This window comes from Nilaparvata lugens, chromosome 1 (genome assembly GCF_014356525.2).
Source record: "Nilaparvata lugens isolate BPH chromosome 1, ASM1435652v1, whole genome shotgun sequence".
Classification (NCBI taxonomy): Eukaryota; Metazoa; Arthropoda; class Insecta; order Hemiptera; family Delphacidae; genus Nilaparvata; species Nilaparvata lugens.
The window spans coordinates 15,116,252-15,131,101 of record NC_052504.1 but is presented as its reverse complement, the minus strand read 5'-3'; positions in this window follow the sequence as shown (position 1 = coordinate 15,131,101).

Sequence of the window (14,850 nt, the reverse complement as noted above, 5' to 3'; positions counted from 1 at the left end):
CTCAATGACTCAAGCACTCAAGGACTTCACGGGCTTCTTCGGGATGACTTCAGCTTCAGCGCAAGGCGACTTGTGAATTGTCACTACACTCTACGAGATCGATTTTCCTGAAGATCTGGAGGATATTATGCAAGCAGAGACGTTTGGCTGTTAACACAAGCAGGGCCTGAATTTTCATCACGTAGTATGCAGTACACTACTCAACAACGGAGAGGACATCAGGCGCTAGTCAGAGCTTCCGTATAACGAAGAACAAACTTCATCTTCTGTGGAAATCATAACAGATGAATTTCGATGCTGGGAGATTTCATTATTTTGGCGGCTCGATTGGATGGCAGTTGGATGAATTAATATCCAGTGACTACTCAACTACCGTAGCCTATTACTATGGTTGGACACACACATGCTACTACTTGCGAGCTGAGCTGCGAGAGATTTCTTCGACAGTTGAGAGACGGCTTGATTTCAACCAGAAATATGGATGCCTTACGATCGTCATCTTATCTTTAGTACATGGTTCAATATTGTACCTTTCTCTGGAGGTCTGAAGGAGTTGAAGCAACTATAATGATCATCGACGAACAGCGGACATTCAAAAATCGGACGAATACAGGAGGACATCTAACATCAGACAAATACGGGAGGACTTCACATACAAGGACGACTGCTAGTTCATCGCTCAGGACATCTAAATATCATCTACATCTTTGAGAACTACTTTAACCTATCTTCATTCCAGAACCCCTAAAATTTGAATTGTATTTGTTGAAAATTTATTCATTTAGAGAACTATTGTTTGTACAGCATAGTTTCAATTTGAATTTGATTTGAATCTTTGTAATTTAGTTTGAGTAACCTACCTTTCTATGTAAATGTTTGATTTCAATGTATAGTAGCATTATCAAGTCAATCAGGCACACGTTTGTTTCCGGAGTATATTATTTTGTTAAATTATTATTTTTTTTTGTTCCCCTCTTGACTACAGACTCAGGGACGAGTCTTTCAGCGGGATGGGTGATGTGTCACCTGGTCATATGGGACATATATATGAATCATATATTTATCTCATATTGATCAGGATTTTAGAGTTTTAAATTGGAAAAGTTTAAAGAACAGTGTTTTTGTCTTTGAACAATCTTTGTCATCGACAGAAAGATTGTTTATTTCATTTGTTGTCAAAATTAATGTAGCTTCTCTTTTGTTTTTTAATAACAAACGTGCCGCTTGTGCGACTGATAAAAATATGTACTTGAAATGGCTTTCATGTTTGGCATTGACTGGTTTATATTTTATACCCAAAATTTTACTTTTGGTAGGTCAGTGTGTGAGCTCGTTCGATAGGACTGAGAGTTAAGTCCGGCTGATCCAGTGAAAAAGGCTAGATTTCGGTTCGTTTAATAGTACAATTATTCTGTCACAGTTCGAGCAGTATAAAAATAATTGTATTATTAGGGGAGACGGTTTCTGAGCCTATTCATTGGTTCAGTTAATATTTGTTCTTTTAAAATACTAAAGTCGCGAAATACCAGTGGATGCCAAAGTGGGAAGCTATTTCAAAAAGGTAGGTGACTACTGAATCATTTGTTCTTAAATTTTCATAGCCACAAACATTGAATCCTCATTAGCAGCAAGCGAGTGTTTTCCCCATTAATTCATATCAAATATTGTTTTTATAATCAAATTAATCTTGTTTTGTTCAAATGTAAATATGATCAAGACTCATTAAAGTTCTAGTTATTCTGTTCTTTTCTTGTTATCATAGTTTTTTTACCCTTACATATTTGGTGTAGGCACATCGTGCTTACATATTTGGTGGAGGCATCTCCCGCCGTTCCACATCTTGCTTATAAAATGCATTCAAACCGATAACGGATTAGAATTCAACAATGCACTATACAAACAATTCACTGAAATAAATTGGTATTGAAACTCACTTCACCACACCTTATCATCCCCAATCTCAAGGACTAATAGAAAGAACACACTCCACAATTATTGAAATTCTACAAGAACTCGAAATTAAATTCCCAAAATATAGTGTTGAACAAAAACTTCGATTAGCTTTGCGAACCTATAACAATTCGATAAAAGATCAATTCAACTTAAGCCCAAATGAACTAACTTTCGAAATTCAGAATTATTTACCAAAAAATCAAGATCAGGATAATCCCGCAGTAATCACTGAAGAACTTGCTAATCAATACTTCAAAGAAATACAAGCGTTGAATGATGCCGTTTACAAGAAAATAATCGAGGAAAAAGAAAAACGAACAGAAAAATGTAACAAAAATAGAGAGGAACCACCTGAAATACCAGATAGGATCAAAAACCCGGAATTTCACAAAAATGTTCCAAGGTATAGCACAGCTACTAAGGAAGGTGATAGGTTTAAATTGAAAAGAAATGTAATCAAAATCCACCCTAACAGAATGAAAAGGCCTCGTAAAAAAGTAAAAGATAATCTAATTGTTGCAGATGAAGGCAATGACCATCCTTCTGTTGTTCCTGATCCCAGCAACGTTGACGTACAGACTGACAGACTTGACAAAGACAGCAGGAATAATTCCGATTAAAATAGGACAATCTATGCTCATTAACGACACATACAAAGTTATCCATTTTACTAACATGACTGACCTTAAAATACAATCTTTGAAATTACAGACTCATATTAATAATCTGCAAGTCGCTTACATATCCTCTGACATTATTGAATCCTTGAAGAAAATTTCACTCAACCAATATTTTAAATTAGAAATGATTTCTGAATATAAAAATAAAAAGGTAAAACGTGGACTAATGAACGGATTAGGAAACGCCATATCATGGTTGACAGGACTTATGACTGCTGACGACAAAGAAAACCTCGACAAAGTTATTGATAAAATAGAAAATAATGAATTACATCTTGTTAAAAATGAAAAACATAATTTTGAAATGAACCATGAGTTAATTAAGAAATTTAATTTCGATGTTGAGCATATTAATTCAAATAATAAAGCATTAGAAAATATTACTAACGAAACTGCCAATATTGTCGAAAATATGCAAGCTGTTGACTTAATTACTTTGACTATAAAATTGTTGGATGATGAAATAAATGATGTTGTTAACTCATTGATGTATTGCAAAGAAGGGAAACTTCATCCATCAATTTTGAGCTTTGATGATTTTCGTAGGTTAATTAATTATAAGAATTATTCATTAGCTAGTAGAGATTCCAGTATTTTATGGGAAATTAGTAATAGCACTTGTATTTTATCGAAATCTGTTATAACTTACATTATCCTTTTACCGAAATTAAACGATTTATTTGAAAAATATGACCTTCTGTCTTATCCTGTTGAAATGGAATCAAATGTTCACACCATGAAATTAAAAGAAAAATCGATATCTGTGTCTCAAAACAAAAAGCTTTGGAAACTGACCAATTGTCAAATATTCTCTTCTATTTCTTTTTGTACTTCAGGAGAAATTATACATGATAACTGTATTTTGTCTGTAGTAAATAATAAGGATTTGGATAGTTGTGTAAGAATAGGAATAATTAATGATAGACCATTTATGAATTATTTCGAAAATTGAAATTGTATTTTAGGATATAAGTTTGATCAAATTAATATCAATAATGACACTATAAATACTCCTTCATCTTTCCTTATCAATCTGGATATCAATGATAAAATGACAGATGTAAAATTACCGTTTACTTCAGTTACCACATATGCACAAAAATTAAGTCATGTACCAAATAAAATTCATACTAAACTTATCGATTTGGAAGATGTTAGTGAACTTGATGATATTGAACCTAGAGATATTGATTTTATAAATTTTGAAGATTCTTTCGTTGTTAAGACACGCCACATTGTAATTTTTGTTTTAAGTACATTTATACTTCTTGTAATTTTGATAATCTTTATTACAAATTTAAGAAGCCAACCAGTGTACTAAATTAACGAATTGATACACAAGTACCAATATCATCAACCCCTACCATAAGCTATATTGTACCACCTAGAAATTAGATCTAAGTTAGTAAACTTTAATTTGTAACTTCATTTTAATTTTTGTAATTTTTGAGTGTCCCAAATTTATTTTTCAGGACGAAAAAAACTTAAGGAGGGAGGAATTATGTAAACTTAAACAATTGATGTGCTGACTACTATTTTTGTCAGTACCGCTTATTAGTGTCGCTCTCAGCGCGCTCATTTAGTTAGTCTACTCCAGCCACTTGATGTGTTAACATGTATTTTTGCAAATAAAATTTCTTTTTAAAAACTGAGTTTTAATGAACGTGAACGTGTTTTTTATATATAAAAGGATAATTCATCCTTGGAAAAACAGCTGAGATTTTCGTCGTTTTTGGATATGAAAAATGAGTGAGCGAGTGCGTCTGTGGAAAATCAAAATATCTCATCCCCGAAATTCACAAGCTGTCGTATAGAAAAATTGAAAAATATAAACACGACCTAAACGATGAAGAAACCTTGAGAGTTTGAAAGTTGAAATTAATTGTAATTAATCAAAAATAATAATCATATTCAAAATAGAAACATATTTTCGTGATGTTTCCAAATTCATCAAATAGTTGAATTTCCTTTTAATTCTTCAACACTAAAACTTTTTTAAACAGATGCACACATTGCTGTTTGTTGGCCTTTGCATGTGTAATATTTTGTTTATAAAGTGATGAGACATAGTATTAGCAATCACCATACATTTTCAGTGTTCATAGTGTATGAATAACATTCCTTTTTTGGATAGTACAATTAGAAGTAATTCTCAAGTGAAAACTTCATCATATAGTTGTGAATGTTGGGCTAAATCTTTCCTCTAAAAAGTCCAAAACAGTAACTAGATTCTATTAGTGTAGAATAGTAAATAGTAAATTAAAAAGCTTGTAGCAAACATAGTATATCATTCTATAAACTATAAATATACGAGGGCTATTTTTTTTCAACTTCCGATGTGGTATAAAAAAGAAACTAGTGAGAGTAATTGAATGAATTTATTATCAAAAGTTATTTACATTATTAGTTACTTCTCAACATAGTCACCATTCAGATTGAGGCATTTTTCATACCTGGGTACAAGCTTCTTAATACCTTGTTCATAGAAGTTAGCCGCCAGTGATTTGAGATGGTTTTTCACAGCATCTTGCAGCGCATCATCTGTTCGGAAGCTCTGCCCTCCTAGCATTTTCTTCAGTTACGGGAAAAGGTGATAGTCGCTTGGTGCTAAGTCTGGGCTATACGCAGGATGGTCAAAAACGTCCCATTTAAATCTGTCAAGAAGATGCTTCGTCACAGCAGCACTGTGAGGACGGGCGTTGTCACCCTTGGCCCCCTTCATCATGAATGTCAACTCGTCCATCTTTAAATTTCCTACACCAATCACGCATTGCACTGTCACTCATAAAGCTTTCACCATATACTCGTTTCATTCTACAGTGAATTTCTGCTGTGAATAACCCTTCAGCTTGCAAAAAACGAATTACACTTCGCAACTCACACTTGGCGGGAGATTCTATCATATTAGCCATGTTTATGTGTCGCTAGATGAACTGGTAATGACGACAGATGGCCGAAAACGAGTGAGGTTATAGTGTGAGATGTGCATAGTCAGCTGCCGTGCATTGTTGGCCAATGCTGCTCGCATTGCCATCTAGCAGCACGATCGGAAGTTGAAAAAAAATAGCCCTCGTATTATAATTTACTCTTTCGTAATAAAATTTGTATGTTTTTGTACTCCAGAGCGAAGTTCGGTCCCCCAATATTGAATATAAATTTGGAATTCCTCCTTCACATTTAATTTTTCACTATCATGTCCAAATTCGAATATTGACATGTTATGTCAATGCTTGTGTATTCATGGTTTGAATTTAGAAGGTGTTCAGCATTGAACATAATATATCAATATTCGAATTTGGACATGGTAGTGAAAAATTAAATGTGAAGGAGGAATTCCAAATTTATTTACCTTTATTTATCTTTGAAATCTTTTGAATTTTTGAAAAAATTATTTTCCATTTTTGAAATATACATTGAAAATTGTTTATTTTATCTTTTAAAGTTGAGTATTTATAGCATAAGTATTCATGCCAAATTTCAGATCAATACATAAAAATTCGAAAATGAAAAACCGAAATGGCAGCTATAAGGATAACCGATGAGTTTTTGACACTTCAAATACGACATTTGTAGTCTCCTATCATCCAGGAACAATACCCTAAAATGTTCGACACTACTTCTGAAACACCCTGTATATTGTATTTTGCCAAAGAAGATAGTAATAAATCAATTCCATTCGTACTGAAATTGATACTTTTTCAAGATATTATAAAACAAATAACATTGATAATTCACTCAACTCCTGCTTATGTATCATACTCATTCTATCATATCCATTGACTTAATCTACAACAAACTCCAAAAATTCTTTGGTTCCGTTAACTTAATGAATGTTGGGTTTGAATTGGAAGGAGTTAATATCAATCAAAATAGAGTTATTGGTTGATATTAATTATATAGATCTCAGAACGTTTATTATTAGGACCACATTACTTGATATTCGTATTATTTAAAAATAAAACAAGGAACAGAATACTACTGCAAAACTAAAAAAAAAAGATTTTAGTGTAGCTTGTATTGTGAACATCTTTTTTGTCAATAACATTTGGTTGGATTCATGTAATTTGTTAATAAGCTTAATTTCAATTTTCCAGGGCATCTTCAAGAAGTAGAAGCCGAATATTACGGCAATCTGAGGCGGTCGGCTGAGGGCATAGCAGTTCGCCGAATGCGGATTGGTAGGGCCAACAACAACACAACGGCCATTCGAACAGCTCTGAGGCTGCTCATCAACAGAGAGCTAACTGTGATCGACTTTTTGCGGAGGGTGTCGCATCGAGTAGATGCTATGATGCTATGAGTACTTGCGCACCCTTTGCAAAGGCGACCAGATGAGCAGATGGCTGATGAGGAAGATGAATTGGCTGCTCCCCAGGAGCAGTTCAGTTTCGAACTTGGGGCTGAGGTCGTTGTGGAGATGGGTCCACCAATCCAGCATGAACCTCAGCCGGCAGAGCCACTTCTGAACGAGCCCGCACTTTATGTAGCTGAGCCTCAACCGGCACAAAATCTACCCGAACCTCAACAGGTATGCACATATTGATAATCTCTGTAAAAAGCTTTCAAGAGTAACTTTTATCTTGAGGAATTAAGAAACTGCATGAATAATGAGGTATTAGTCACTACTTATTTTGGCCTTTTCCATGTTCATTTATGTTATGGTGTACGTTTGTGGGGTAATTCCAGTGCTGCAAAAAATCTTTCATTTGGCAGAAACGAGCTATCAGAACAATTTGTGATATAAAAAACTATGTATCCTGTAGAACTTATTTTTCAAGTATAAAAATAATGACTTTGGCATGTATCTTCATTTTTCAAAACTTGATTTATGTCTAGGAAAATTTAAATCAGTTGATTTCCAATGATACTGTTCATACATTTCATACGAGACATAGATATGACTTTGTAACACCGAGTGTTAGACTAGGCAAAACACTGAAAAGCCACAGTTATCTACAATGTAAACTGTATAAGAAGCGGCCTTTATCCATTAGATTGTTGCCGTTGAACATTTTTAAAAGAACTATTGCCGGATGGCTTAGGTTAGAGGATTTTACTCAACAGTAGTATAATAATATCAACTGATGTATAATGATTTTATACAGAGTGTTTCAGAAGTAGTGTAGAACATTCTAGGGTATTGCTCCTGGATGATAGGAGACTACAAATGTCGTATTTGAAGTGTCCAAAACTCAGTGGTTATCCTTATAGCTGCCATTTTGTTTTTTTTTCTCACTTGGGAATTTTTATCTCAAGAACAAAATGCTGTAATGATCTGAAATTTGGCATGAATATTTATGATATAAAGCTCAACTTAAAAAATAAAATGAAAAATTGTCGATGTAAATTTTCAAAATGGCGGCCATTTTAAATTTATGACTGCAAATTTCACGAAAACCGTTCACTTTACAAAAAATTTACAAGAGACAGAAAAGTTAGCAAATTATATGAAGATTTCAAGGATACCTTATTTATTAAGACTGGTCGAAGAATAACAAAGAAATTAATTCTTTTCGTACTGCATGCATGGCCACTTTTCACCATTTAAACATCAATATTAAATTTTCATTTCCAATTGTATTTAAGATTTTGCTTTGAAACTCGGTATGGCTCCACATGGCCATCCAGCTGAGTCTACAATGTTTTTCTGATTATCTTGTTTGTCTATGGTAATGCATGCAGTACGAAAAAAAATAATTTACTGTTATTCTTTGACCAATCCTAATAAATAAGGTATCCTTGAAATCTTAATAAAATTTGATAACTTTCCTGTCTCTTGTAAATTTTTTGTAAAGTGAACGGTTTTTGTGAAATTTGCAATCAAAAATTTTAAATGGCCGGCATTTTGAAAATTATCATAGAATACTTATTCTATTTGCTTTTTAAATAATTATATATATATATATGATTGAACATCATCAAAAACTTACGAATAACTAAAGAATACTTAAGAGTAACTAAATCTATTGTAGCGTTAATTTAAAAAAGAAATTCCTGTTTATCCACTCTTCCACAGTTTTGTGATATTTACCAGTTGGTTTTTCTATAATGAAATTTGACGGAACTAAGTTGATGAAAAGATTACAGTAATAAAAGAATTGATGCCTACATGTAGTGAGCTTGATCAAATGCATATTGTATCTATTGAAATGATTTACTCGCATATTGTAAGGGGTAGTGCGAGCTGAAAATAGAGAGTGATTCTTGTTTATGTAGAGTATTACGGTTTTCATGAACGTTTGCCTCAATGTTGGTACATCAAGTTCAATAAAATATCTCGGCTTGGGTACAAACGTGGTCTCCCTAGAGCTGCTCTTATAATATGTTTTTGGAGGACAAACAGTTTTCTCAAGTGCGTATCAAAAGCTCCACCCCACACCTCAATGATATATTGGAATAAGGAATGTGCATATGCAAAATAAATTTTTCTTATTATCTCCCTGTTTTTAATTTTATTTATTTTATAGAAAATATAGATGAGATATTTCAATTTTGAGCAGAGGTACTCTAGGTGAATGTTCCATTTGATATGGCGATCTACAAAAATACCAAGATATTTTATAGATTGCACTCTTTCCAAAGGTATATTTTCGTGGGCGACCTCATTCATTATTTGGGTGCCATTGTTATTTTTCTTTGATTTTTTTATAGAAAGTTCAAGATCTATTGATGGTTGACCAATTACGGTGGGTGAGAAAGTTATATATTTAGTTTTCTTTGCATTTAGGGTTAGTATATGATCTTCAAGCCATTGTTGAACTATTTCAAACCATTATTTGCAACTTTAAACGTTTCTTCCCATGTGTCTCCGCTAAAAATCAAAGTTGTATCGTCGGCGAAAGATAAAATAGTACAATTTTCAAGGTTTAATTTTAACAGGTCGTTTACATAGATGAGAAACAAAATCGGGGATAGTACTGTCCCTTGAGGAGTACCGAACTGAGAGGTGTAACTGATGTCTGTCTGTCCATTTAAAGTGAGATACTGTTTCCTATTCGACAAGTAACTTGAGAATAACTTATTCACAGAACCTCTTACACCCCCCTGTCCAGTTTATAGAGGAGTATGTTGTGAGGAACTGTATCAAAGGCCTTGGATAAGTCCATAAAAATAGCCAGTGTTTTTTTGTTTCTATTAAAGTTATCAAAAATTATATTGTTGAGATGGATTACCGCATCTTTGGTTGAACTATTTGCTTGGAAACCATATTGATTGTTGTCAATGATTTTATGTTTATCTAGGAAACTCATTAATCTGATTTTCAAAATTTTTTCTAGTATTTTAGAAATATTACTCATTAAACTAATCGGTCTGTAACTATCCGGGTTTCCAAGGTCTCCAGTTTTTGGTAATGGTATAATTTTAGCTTCTTTGAATTTTTTAGGGAAATATCCTTCGCTCAAACATTTGTTAAATATATGAACTAAAGGTGAGGTTATAGAGGGTGATATTTTTTTGAGGAAAGGTCCTGTAAAGTTATCAACACCTGGTGTAAATTTATTCTTGAGTTGATCTATTAATAACTCTATTTCATAATCGTTTGTGGGAATGAGGAAGATACTTTTTACATTAGGATTTGCTATTGACTTGGGAATCTCTATATTGTCTGTATTATCGGTTATCTTTTTAGCGAACGATTCTCCAACACCAGCGAAATATTTATTAAGAGTAGTAGCATCTAGATTTATTGATTTTGAATTTTTTTCAAGTCGAGTAGTTCATTAATGTATTTCCAGGTTTTTTAGAATCGTTTTTGTGTTCCTCGAATTTACAGTTAAAATAATCAATCTTGCTTTTTTTATCAGAGTATTGAGTGTATTTCTGTATCTCTTATATTGATTTATCAATTCTAAGTTATTGGGGTTTTTTAATAATTTTCTATGTAATTTATCTCTCTCCGTATTGACGCGACTAAGGCTGGAGTAATCCATTTTTTATAGGTTTTTTCTTGTTACTTATTTTTATGGTTTAGTTCTAGCATGAGTTAGGTCTGTTAGTTTTTTAACAAAGTAGTCCACCATCTCGTCAATATCCATTGAATCATATATCTCTTTCCATGATTCTTTTTGTAAATCAGAGATTAGATTTACATAATCAATTATGCTTTTTGATCCTACATCGATATGTGCTGGTTCCTCATTAATATTCCTATTGAAATGCAGCGAAACACTGAAATGGTCCGTAATATTTGTTTTCAGAATAGTCCCTCTAACAACATTATTATTGTTATTATTCTCTCCTCCCTTGTAAAATATGTGATCGATACAAGTACTGATGCCATTTACAGACCTAGTTGGTTTATTGATAAAAGATTTGAAACCATTAATATGCATTGTGCTCAAATATTCATTTGAAAGGCTATTAGTAAGAATATTTAAATTCATATCACCCAATACTATTATGTTGTAAATATCTTTCATACTTTTCAGAAATTCGTCTAGACTTTCGATAAAAGTTTTTAAGTTGAGGGATGGTGAACGATATATTGTAATTATTAAATATTTCACGTCATTAATCCAGCAAGCCATACCAATGCAGTTAGCTTCCTCAATATGGACATTAATAAGCTCAGTTTTGATATTATTTTCAATGAACAAGCATAATCCATCACATTTCGAGTGTTTACTATTAGCATGAAAAACATTGTAACCATCTAAGTTATAATTGAAGCAAGCATCGTCTGTGATCCACGTCTCGGTTAATGCAATCACATTGAAGCGAAACTTTATATTACCTATGTAGTGCACCAATTCCTCAAATTTTTATTAATGCTTCTGATGTTGGTGTGTAGAATATTTAATTCCATGCCAACACTCTCACACTGGTGAGGTAAAAAACTGAAAACATCATTTACTTCGATTGTATCGTGAAACCCTATAAGGTCGTCAATATTCCAATCAGACATAAACGTAAGAAAAGTGAATAAACGTATATTTTGTAAAATAAAATTTCAAAGTGGTTAAGAAATTAAAGTAAAATGAAAAAATATAGAGAAAAAAGTATCGGTTTTCCGATGAAAAGAAAAAAAAATAAAAATCAGAGAGAATCAAGACATGGCCAGCCCACCGGTCCAGACAAAATGAATGTATGTACATCGACTTGAAACCTACCAATTTAGTTCATGCACAGAAACCTGTGATCAATTCCATTTGAATAAAATAAAATAATATTACTGAGATGATAAGGACAAACAGAGAAGTGGAAATCAGCATTAATTTAATTGAATCAATTGTTAGAAAATATTTCCTGAAAGATCAGATTTTTTTCAGATTCAGGCCTACATACTTAATATACGGATTGCCATGTGAAAGATTTTTAAAATGATTTTGCTAACCAAAATTGTTTCAAAAATACATTATCTTGATTTTTATCAATGCGTATTAATCGGATAATGTTAAACAGGAAATCTATTTTCAATCCAAGTATTATTTTATCAATATTAAAGGCCTTCAATTCTTGAGATTCAGAAAATGCTTCAAATATTGTAAATTCTCTCATTGTTCTTATGTGATAACTAAAATTATAACATAATAGAACTATGTAGATCAACAATAACTCATTAGGCCTAATTCAAAGGTGTAAATAAATAGGAATAATAAGCTCAACTTTGTTTAGTTCATTATAAATGGGTTCTTGTTTAGTTAAATGTTTTATTGTGCAACCGGTCTTATACTCTGAATGTAAGTTATAAGGTTAACCAAATGGTTTTTCAAATAAATTTGAAACATATTGTACAATAAATGAATAAATATAAATAAAGCCCTACAAGATTCATCTTATCTTTTTCTCCTTCTGTAGTGCGATCAGTAACATTATTGTGACATTCAGCTTTCAACATCTTGTTTGTTTAATAAACTACTGTAAGGGAAAAAAGTAATCATGTATATGATAAATTATTTATTCAAATTCCTGTAGTTGATGAAGATTCAATTAATATTGTTCACGATTACACAACACTCAACTTTTGAAACTTTCAACTCAACTTTGAAAGATTTCTAAATAACCTAACTGTACAACTTTATAACATATTATTTATAAAATAAAATTCTAAACCTATATCAATTTAACCGCTCAAATCATCATCATCATCCACGGCTCTACAATCCAAAACGAATCTTGGCCTCCTCCAGCAATCGCCTCCATTCTACTCTGTCCATGGCAGCTCGTCTCCAATTTCTTACACCAAGCCTCCTTGCATTTTCAGTGACTGAGTCCATCCATCTCAGTCTTGGTCGACCAGGGCGTCTTCTTCCTTCCATGTTGTAATTAACCGCTCAAATAACCTACAAAATCCTGTAGTGAGGTCCATGTTATAATGGCATTGTACGATTGACAATACTGTTGCTGTCCTTTTCTATCATACAACAAAACCGATAGTGTTATCTCTCTAGCTTTGCAATGTTGTCTGTTTGCCAGAATTTTTTTTTACTTTTGACAGTGACTGTACAAAACTGAACAAACCATATTATTAGCTGCCATTTTTTTCTTCATTCTATCAGAATACTTGAGTACACAAGTCGTATAATTGATTTAAAATTTATTTTTCCTACAGTTACTTTGAAAAGTGACCATTCCTGTACTGATTACACACAGCAAAGAATCACTTTTCCGCTCTAGTGCGCAAAGTATTACTTTGCGTACTCCAGATTTGCAACATGGCAACACAAAATAGTTGGTGGCTATATGGAGGATTAGTGCACGAAAACAAAAATTAAGTTGGTAACAATGACTGTGGTTAGATTTGGATAAGAATCATAATGGCTACCCTACATTTATGATAAAATCCCAATCTAGAAATCCAAAACAAGAATAATGTTCATCTGAATCATAATTAAATAATCATTGTTTATGAATTCTCATCATTTAATAATAAATAATAGTTATTTTCTAATTATCAATAGAAAATAACTATTATTTATTATTAAATGATGAGAATTCATAAACAATGATTATTTAATTATGATTCAGATGAACATTATTCTTGTTTTGGATTTCTAGATTGGGATTTTATCATAAATGTAGGGTAGCCATTATGATTCTTATCCAAATCTAACCACAGTCATTGTTACCAACTTAATTTTTGTTTTCGTGCACTAATCCTCCATATAGCCACCAACTATTTTGTGTTGCCATGTTGCAAATCTGGAGTACGCAAAGTAATACTTTGCGCACTAGAGCGGAAAAGTGATTCTTTGCTGTGTGTAATCAGTACAGGAATGGTCACTTTTCAAAGTAACTGTAGGAAAAATAAATTTTAAATCAATTATACGACTTGTGTACTCAAGTATTCTGATAGAATGAAGAAAAAAATGGCAGCTAATAATATGGTTTGTTCAGTTTTGTACAGTCACTGTCAAAAGTAAAAAAAAAATTCTGGCAAACAGACAACATTGCAAAGCTAGAGAGATAACACTATCGGTTTTGTTGTATGATAGAAAAGGACAGCAACAGTATTGTCAATCGTACAATGCCATTATAACATGGACCTCACTACAGGATTTTGTAGGTTATTTGAGCGGTTAATTACAACATGGAAGGAAGAAGACGCCCTGGTCGACCAAGACTGAGATGGATGGACTCAGTCACTGAAAATGCAAGGAGGCTTGGTGTAAGAAATTGGAGACGAGCTGCCATGGACAGAGTAGAATGGAGGCGATTGCTGGAGGAGGCCAAGATTCGTTTTGGATTGTAGAGCCGTGGATGATGATGATGATTTGAGCGGTTAAATTGATATAGGTTTAGAATTTTATTTTATAAATAATATGTTATAAAGTTGTACAGTTAGGTTATTTAGAAATCTTTCAAAGTTGAGTTGAAAGTTTCAAAAGTTGAGTGTTGTGTAATCGTGAACAATATTAATTGAATCTTCATCAACTACAGGAATTTGAATAAATAATTTATCATATACATGATTACTTTTTTCCCTTACAGTAGTTTATTAAACAAACAAGATGTTGAAAGCTGAATGTCACAATAATGTTACTGATCGCACTACAGAAGGAGAAAAAGATAAGATGAATCTTGTAGGGCTTTATTAATATTTATTCATTTATTGTACAATATGTTTCTAATTTATTTGAAAAACCATTTGGTTAACCTTATAACTTACATTCAAATTAGAGTATAAGACCGTTTGCACAATAAAAAATTTAACTAAACAAGAACCCATTATTTATAATAAACTAAACAAAGTTGAGCTTATTATTCCTATTTATTT